We start from the raw sequence: 9,061 nt of genomic DNA on the forward strand, positions 1-9,061 counted from the left end.
ACACACAGCAGCTTTCAGAGATCCAGTGGCTGTGTACATGACTCCACCCACCAGGGTGACCAGTACAGCTTCCAGCATGGCCTTGGGTCTGCTGACCCAAGCTTCCAGGTCAAGGTGGCCCGGCAAGAGGGGCCTCCAAGGCTGTACCCGGTACTTCTAAGGCAGTGGATTGGAAGGTGTTACACCAAGGGAGACGACCACCCAACTCAATGGGACCCTCGACGCAGCTCGGGCTTCCCACCTTGAAGAAGGCCGCTCCAGGATGGACACAAGGCAAAAGGGCAGGCAGCTTTGTATGCTTGTAAGGGATGCAGAGTCAGCGGCCTTAGTCCCGTGTCCCAAATCCGATGGTCTAATACTAAGATGGGAGAAGAAGGACTTCCTTCCAAAACTTTGGCATTGGTAGTGATGAGCGTTCAGATGGATGCTGCCCCACATCATGCGAAGCAGGGACCATAAGGCCCGGGACATCCACAACCTTGCCTCAACAGGCAGGGCGTCCAGGTCCCTGAGGTGAAGACAAGAACACATCAAAAGAAGAAACATTGCACCCACCTGCCCTCTTGCCCTACCAAACCCTGGGCCCAGGCCCCCACCTTAACCGTCTCCTAGGCAGCACCAGGCAACCATTCTGACCTACATCCACCTCTGTCACAATCTCTCTCCTCTGCACAGCCCTCCACCTCCCACCCCTAACCTCCCACCTTCCAACCCTACCCTAAACCAACTACCAGGCACCACTCAGGAAACTTCTCTTTCCGTTCTCTAACTTCCTCAAGACCCTGTCAGGCATGGAACTCTCTGTATCCTCTGTGGACAACCACCTACCTGTGGCAGGGCCTAGGAACACACAGGACTCGGCTCTCTCAACAGATTCCAAGTGGACCGAGGACAGGTAACATAGAATCTGAGGGACAAGAAGCAATTCTCACTCTTAACACCAGGATGCCTACAGCACACACCCACCCTGTGTGTCCTTATGGATTTTCCTAAACATTCCAGGTGTCCTCACACAAATTTCTCTCCACGGGCCCAGACCAATGGAACAGAAAAAAGTGTCCACAGACAGAGTGGGTCTGCCCACCAGCCTGCATGAAAAAAAAAAAAAACACCAACAAACTAGAGAACACCCAACACCCCACAGGCAGATTCTCATTTGCTCTCACCTTACTTTCTCTCTCTTTCATTTATCTATCCTCCTCTACCTCCACCTCCACCTCTATCTCTGTCTTTCTCTGTCCCTCGCTCCTATGTACAGTCCCATCCCTGGTATCCAGGTTAGCTAGGCCATGTTCAGTAGGGAAATGCTTTTCACTCCTCAACAGGAAGCCTTCCTTCAATGAGCACTGAAAGTCTCCAGAGGCTCTCCTCCACACTGCTGACATCTTCCATGATGAAGCCTAGAAGAAAATCACTCTCCCTGCCACCTGGAGACAAGCCTGTCTATGCTCTTCCAAATCTCCCTCTCTACAAAGCTTCCTGGAGACTTTTGCTGTGGCTAAAAAGGGAGCTTCCTGGTGATGGGGGTGGGTGTGGAGGACCTGACTTCATGGACCTGCCTGTCAGGCCACTTTAAAGGACGGTACTGCCACCTTCCCAATGGTTCCTACACAATGCTCTTACCAACCACACTCTGGCATGCCCCTGAGCCCTAATCCACACACAGGAAGCACCACTTCAAACCTTGTACTCACCTGAGCTGGATCTGAAGGATGGAGCCCTAAAAGGCTTCCCTACATGCAAACCTGTCCTTCCTCTACATCCCAGAGCTGACCACCATAACTCGTACATACTGTGCCTCTCAGGCACTGCTATGACTTATCACAGTACTGGGCAACAATAATCCCAGGTATACACACACACACACACACACACACACACACACACACACACACATACACAAAAGCGCTCCTGCATGCTTAGCAGTTGTAGGACTCCAGATAGTTCCCTCTGTTAATTTCAGAGCCTTCTCTAAGTATTCTTCCTGCTGAGATGATGTCTGGATATGAGAATGCAGGACAAGGGGCTTTTGGACCTTTGATGGTGGGAGTTCTTCCTGGGTTTAATGCAAATGAAGCTAGGCAGGAGAAGACAGGACTATGTGTGTCCTGAATGACACAGAGGAGGCTTGTCAGGGGAAGCACGGGCTGTGAAACCTGGCCACTATGGTACCTAAGTCCTGCCTGGCCTCTTTGTGAGCACCCCTGAGTCCAAACCCTGTTCTGGATGCTTCTACTGGAATTCACCTTGAGCCACCACACTGCAATACTGGGTACGAACAATCAGGTTGGATAGGATGATGATTGGGGAGTTCAGGGTTCCAGATCCCTTACAGGGATCTGGGGATGTGGCTCTGGAGCTGGAACCTTTTCTAACAGGTCCCATTGCCTAAATTCAACCTGTAGCACAACTCAAGAGAAAATCCAATTGTAAAAGAAACAAAGAGCAAGCCAGAGAGAAGTCCAGGCAGCCAGAGAGGAGAGGGGATGGCAGGAGGAGATAAATGGATGACAGACATTTGGCCAAGGTGGCTAGCAACCAGGCCTGAGACCCTGAGCACCTCCCAGAGATGCAGGGCAGAGTTTGTGTGGTCTCCGGAAGTGAGCTGTGGATACTGCTAGGGAGGCTCAGACAAAAGCTAGGGGGTCCCGGGGTGGCCTTGTGCACCACCATAAGGGCAGGCAGGTTGGCAAGGAGGCAGGAAAAGTTCCACACAACCACCCCCATGCAGCCCAGGCTGCACAATCCCCTGCGGAGAGGTCCTCTCCTGCTCCCAGACATGGCGGCCACAGGACCCGGGAGGCTGTGCTTCCGTGAACCCCAAGCCAGCCACGTGTCGCCGGCCCGGAGCCGGTCATCTGGACCCTGCTTCCTCCTCCAGCTCTCCTGGGTCATGGAGCTGGACAGAGAACCGCTTTGGTCCTGGGGGACCCAGGCAGGAGCCCTTCCCTAGGCGGCACGCCTCCATTTCCAGGGTAGCACAGGGACCTGCTGGTGGAATTGGCAAACTGAATCCGCGGGGATGGCAGCAGGGCACCGAGAATGCCAAGGGCCAAGGGAGAAGGGTGCTCTCTCTCCGCCCTTCATGAAGCAAATAAAAAAAAAAGCCAAAGCTCCAAGATGGAGGACAACCATCTAGGCTAGGACTGGACAGACATGCCACTCTAGGGCTGCTGCTAGGGATTCAGTGGTGTGCAGAAGGTGAGGGTGTGGTGTGTAGATGGGGGTAACAGACTTTAACTGGTTCCTCCATTGTAACCTCCATGCACTGCACTTCCCTGACACACTCGGCTTTGTGCCAGCCCCTGAAGGCCCTGCCTGAGGGTATGGTGGGGTGCAGGGAGAGAGGGCAGGTGGTGGAGGATGTCATGGAGGGGGCCAAGTGGGGAGTGTGTGGATGTGGGGGCAGGCTCACTTGAGAGTCTGAGCCACACCCTAAGGAAATCCTCCACAAACCACATCTGGACTATAGGGGAGGAGCCAAAGAAACATAATAATGGGGTTGGGGTTCAGGGGCAGAGCTTCCCCCCCCAGCTGCCAAACCAGGGTATTCTAACAGCTGCATCCCTGCCCTAGCCCAGCCTTCACCCCAGACACACACACACACACAGACACACACACACACACACACACACACACACACACACACACACAGCAGCAGCTTTCAGAGATCCAGTGGCTGTGTACATGACTCCACCCACCAGGGTGACCAGTACAGCTTCCAGCATGGCCTTGGGTCTGCTGACCCAAGCTTCCAGGTCAAGGTGGCCCGGCAAGAGGGGCCTCCAAGGCTGTACCCGGTTCTTCTAAGGCAGTGGGATGGAAGGTGTTACACCAAGGGAGACGACCACCCAACTCAATGGGACCCTCGACCCAGCTCGGGCTTCCCACCTTGCAGAAGGCCGCTCCAGGATGGACAGAAGGCAAAAGGGCAGGCAGCTGTGTATGCTTGTAAGGGATGCAGAGTCAGCGGCCTTAGTCCCGTGTCCCAAATCCGATGGTCTAATAGTAAGATGGGAGAAGAAGGACTTCTTTCCAAAACCTTGGCCTTGGTAGTGATGAGCGTTCAGATGGATGCTGCCCCACATCATGCGAAGCAGGGACCATAAGGCCCAGGACATCCACAACCTTGCCTCAACAGGCAGGGCGTCCAGGTCCCTGAGGTGAAGACAAGAACACATCAAAAGAAGAAACATTGCACCCACCTGCCCTCTTGCCCTACCAAACCCTGGGCCCAGGCCCCCACCTTAACCATCTGCTAGGCAGCACCAGGCAATCATTCTGACCTACGTCCACCTCACCTCACCTGAGGTGAGCACAAGGTTTGGTGCCTCATGTGTAGTGTTTGGGGCTCAGGGCTTGCCGGGACATAGTGGATGAGAGCATTGTGTAGGAACCACTGGAAAGTTTTTGAGACCCTCCTTTGGAGTGGCCTGCCAGGCAGGTCTTTGAAGTCATGGCCTCCCCCCTCACCCAGGCACCAGGAAGGTCCCTTTTTAGCCTTAGCAAATGTCTCCAGGAGGCTTTGTAGATAGAGAGATTGGGAAGAGCATAGACAGGCATGTCTCCAGGTAGCAGGAAGAGTGATTTTCTTCTAGGCTCCGTCATGGAAGATGTCAGCAGTGTGGAAGAGGGCCTGTGGAAATTTTCAGTGCTCATGGAAGGAAGACTTCCTGTTGGGGAGTGCAAAGCATTTCCCAACTGAACATGGCCTAGCTACCGTGGATACCATGGATGGGACTTTACATAGGAGGGAGGTCTAGAGAAAGACAGAGATAGAGGTGAAGGTGGAGGTAGAGGAGGATAGAAACTGAGAGAGAGAGAAAGTGAGGCGAGAGCAAATGAGAATCTGCCTGTGGGGTGTTGGGTGTTTTCGTGATTGTTGGTGTTTTTTTTCATGTAGGCTGGTGGGCAGACCCACTCTGTCTATGGACACATTTTTCTGTTCAATAGGTATGGGCCCCTGGAGGGAATTTTGTGTGAGGACACCTGGAATGTTGTTGGAAATTCATAAGGAGACAGGGTGTGTGTGTGCTGCAGGCATCCTGGTGTTTAGAAGTTCTTGTCCCTCAGCTCTAGTTGCTGTCATCGTCACTCGGTCTGATCTGATTGAGAGAGCTGAATCTATGTGGTGCATCGACCTGCAAGGAGTAGGTGTAGATGTCACAGAAGATACAGAAAGTTCATGTCTTACAGGGTCATGGGGGAGTTATGAGAAGAGAGTTGTCTGAGATAGTTGCCTGGTAGTGTGGTGTAGGGTAGGGTAGGTGGGTGTGGAGGTGTGAGGTTAGGGGAGGTGGGAGGTGGAGGGCTGTGCAGAGGAGAGAGATTGTGACAGAGGTGGAGGTAGGGTCAGAATGGTTGCCTGGTGCTGTCTAAGAGACAGTTAAGGTGGGAGCCTGAGCCCAGGGTTTGGTAGGCAACAGGGCAGGTGGGTGCAATGTTTCTTCTTTTGATGTGTCCTTGTCTTCCACCTAAGGGCCCTGGACGGCACTGCCTGTTAGGCAGAGGATGTGGATGTCCCTGGCCCCAGTGTTCCCTGTTTTAGATGATGTGGGGCAGCATCCACCTGAACGCACTTCACCATGGCGGCCAAGGTTTTGGAAGGAAGCCCTTCTCCCTCTCCTATCTCAAGGTTAGACCCTCGAACCATGGGACACGAGTCTCAGGCCCCCAACTTGGAGCCCTGACCAGTGCACACAGCTGCCTGCCTTTTTCCTTGTGTCGGTCCAGGAGCATCCTTCTGCAAGTGCGAAGCCCATGCTGGGCCTAGGGACCTATTGATTTGGGTGGTTGTGTCCCTTGTTGTCACACCTCCCCATGTGCTCTCGGTTCTGGGACACCACCATCCCACTGCCCTAGAAGAACCGGGTACAGCCTTGGAGGCCCCTCTGGCCAGGCCCCTTGACCTGAAAGCTTGAGTCAGCAGACTCAAGGCTATCCTGGCAGCTGTACTGGTCACACCTGGTGGGTGGAGTCATGTAGACAGCTGCTGGATCTCTGAAAGCTGCTCTGTGTATCTGTGTGTGTGTGTGTGTGTGTGTGTGTGTGTGTGTGTGTGTGTCTGTGTGTCTGTGTCTGTGTGTCTGTGGTGTTGGGGTGAGGGCGGGGCGAGGGCAGGGATGCAGCTGTGATAATACCCTGGTTTGGCAACTAGGGTGCGACGATCACCTCCTGATCCCCAAATCCATGAGTATGTTTCTGAGGCTCCTCCCCTATAGTCCAGATTGGCATGTGGTTTTGTGGAGGATTCCCTTAGGGTCTGGTGCGGGCTCTAAAGAGCTTCTATGCCCACATCCACATACTCCCCACTTGGCTCCCTCCATCACACCATCCACCACACCGCCCCCCTCTCCAGGTACCACATGATACCCTCAGGGGGGGCCTTCATGACCTGGCATGCGCCCAAAGCCCAGTGTCTCAGGGCAGTGCAGGGCATGGAGGAACCTGTTATGGTCGGTAACCTCCATTGCCCACCACACCCCCACTCCACTGAACACCCTGGGATCCCTAGCAGCAGCCCTAGAGCCTCATGTCTGTCCAGTCCTGATCTACATGGTTGGCCTCCATCTTGGAGCTTGGCAGGAGAATGCTGACTTTTTTTTTTTAATTTTTTAATTTTTTTTTTTTTTTGCTTTGCGAAGGGCAGAGGGAGAGCACCCTTCGCCCTTGGCCTTTGGCATTCTCGGTGCACTGCTGCCACCACGCGGATTAAGTTTGCCGATTCCGCCGCAGCAAGTCCCTGTGCATCCCAGGAAATGGAGTTGGGCTTGCCAGGGAAGGGCTCCCGCCTGGGTCCCCCAGGACCAAAGAGGTTCTCTGGCCCGCTCCATGACAAGGGGAGAGCTGGAGGAGGAAGCAGGGTCCAGGTGACCGGCTCCAGGCAGGCGACACGAGGCTTGGCTTGCAGGTCACGGAAGCACAGCCTCCCGGATCCTACCGCCGCCATGTCTGGCAGCAGCAGAGGACCTCTCCGCAGGGGATTGTTCAGCCTGGGCTGCATTGGTGTCCTTGTGGGGAAATTTCGCCGCAGAGTGCCAACCCGCCTGCCCTTACCTTGGTGCACAAGGCCACCCAGGGAGCCCCTAACTTTTTTTGAGCCTCCCTAGCAGTATCCACAGCTCACTTCTGGAGACCACACAAACTCTGCCCTGCCTCTTTGGGAGGTTTTCAGGGTCTCAGGCCTGGTTGCTGGTAGCCACTGTGGCCAAATGTCTGTCATCCATTTATCTCCTCCTGCCATCCCCTCTCCTCTCTGGCTGCCAGGCCTTCTCTCTGGCTTGCCTTTTGTTCCTTTTACAAATGGCCTTCCACTTGAGGTGTGCTACAGGTGGAATTCAGGGACTGGGACCTGTCAGAAAAGGTTCCTGCTCCAGAGCCACATCCCCAGAATCCAACAATTGGTCCGGGATCCCCCCACCCCATCATCATCCTATGCAAGCTGGTTGTGTGTACCCAGTGATCCCAGAGCTCAAGGCAGTGTGGTGGCTCAAGGTGAATCCCAGTAGAAGCATCCAGAGCAGGGTTTGGTCTCAGGGGTGCTCACAAACAGGCCAGGCAGGACTTAGGTACCATGGAGGCCAGGTTTCACGGCCCTTGCCTCCCCTGAGAAGCTTCTTCTGTGTCATGCAGGACACACATGCAGGCCGAATACTCCTTCCTGTGTTCTCCTGCTTAGCTCACCTTTGCCCTAAACCAGGTAGAACCCCCAGGGTCAAAGGTTGGAAAGCCCCTTGTCCTGCACTGCCCTGTCCAGACACCATCTCAACAGGAAGAATACTTGGAGAAGGCTCTGAAATTAACAGAGGTCAGTATGTGGAGTCCTAGACCTGCTGTGTGCGGGCGTGTGTGTGTGTGTGTGTGTGTGTGTGTGTGTGTGTGTGTGTGTTTGGGGTTCCGGCGGGGCGAGGGCAGGGATGCAGCTGTGAGAATACCCTAGCTTGGCCGCTAGGGGCGACGCTCAGCCTCTGGTCCCCAAATCCATGAGCATGTTTCTGAGGCTCCTCCCCTATACTCCAGATTAACATGTGGTTTGTGGAAGACTCCCTTAGGGTCTGGTGCGGGCCTAAAGAGCTTCTGTGCCCACATCCACACACTCCCCACTTGGCCCCCTCCATCACACCCTCCACCACCCTCTCCAGGTACCACATGATACTCTCAGGCGGGGCCTTCTGGGCTGGTAAGCGCCCAAAGCTGAGTGTCTCAGGGCAGTGCAGGGCATAGAGGAACCTGTTAAGGTCGGTAACCTCTATCTGCCCACCGAACCCACACCCGGTGAACACACTGGGATCTCTAGCAGCAGCCCTAGAGCCTCATGTGTGTCCAATCCCTGACTACATGGTTGGCCTCAACCTTGGAACTTGGGAGGAAATCTCTGGCTTTTTTATTTTTTATTTTTATTTTTTATTTTTTTTTTTGCTTTGGGAAGGACGTTAGGAGAGCACCCTTCGCCCTTGTCCATTGGCATTCTCAGTGCACTGCTGCCATCACCCGGATTCAGTTTGCGGATTCCGCCAACAAGTCCCTGTGCTTCCTTGGAAATGGAGGCAGGCCGGCTACAGAAGGGCTCTTGTGTGGGTCCCCCAGGACTAAAGCATTTTTCTTGCCTGCTCCATGACCCAGGAGAGCTGGAGGAAGAAGCAGGGTCCAGGTGACCAGCTCCAGGCGGGCGCCAAGAGGCTTGGCTTGCAGGTCACGGAAGCACAGCCTCCCGGGTCCTGTGGCCGCCATGTCTGGCAGCACAGAGGACCTCTCCGCAGGGGATTGTCCAGCCTGGACTGCATCATAGTGTTTTTGAGGAAATTTCCTCCGAGATGGCCAGCGCACCTGCATTTACTGTGGTGCACAAGGCCACCCAGGGACCCCCTAGCTTTTGTCCGAACCTCCCCAGCAGTACCCACAGCTCACTTCCGGAGACCACACAAAGTCTGCCCTGCATCTCTGGGAGGTGCTCAGGGTCTCAGGCCTGGTTGCTAACCACCTTGGCCAAATGTCTGTCATCCATTTAACTCCTCCTGGCATCTCTCTCCTCTCTGGCTGCCAGGCCTTCTCTCTGGCTTGC

The 9,061-nt window shown here is 54.5% G+C and overlaps 1 long non-coding RNA gene across 1 annotated transcript; it reads right to left on the reverse strand.

Annotated features, from left to right (window-relative positions):
* Nucleotides 1–247: 247 nt before the first annotated feature.
* On the reverse strand, nucleotides 248–4,196 carry LOC131901081 (uncharacterized). The gene is made up of 3 exons (XR_009376342.1): nucleotides 3,892–4,196; nucleotides 829–907; nucleotides 248–508 (listed from the first exon to the last, which is right to left on the reverse strand). It is a non-coding gene; the product is annotated as an uncharacterized LOC131901081 (long non-coding RNA).
* Between the last annotated feature and the right edge of the window lie 4,865 nt (nucleotides 4,197–9,061).

Source organism: Peromyscus eremicus, unplaced genomic scaffold (assembly GCF_949786415.1).
Source record: "Peromyscus eremicus unplaced genomic scaffold, PerEre_H2_v1 PerEre#2#chrX_unloc_2, whole genome shotgun sequence".
Lineage (NCBI taxonomy): Eukaryota > Metazoa > Chordata > Mammalia > Rodentia > Cricetidae > Peromyscus > Peromyscus eremicus.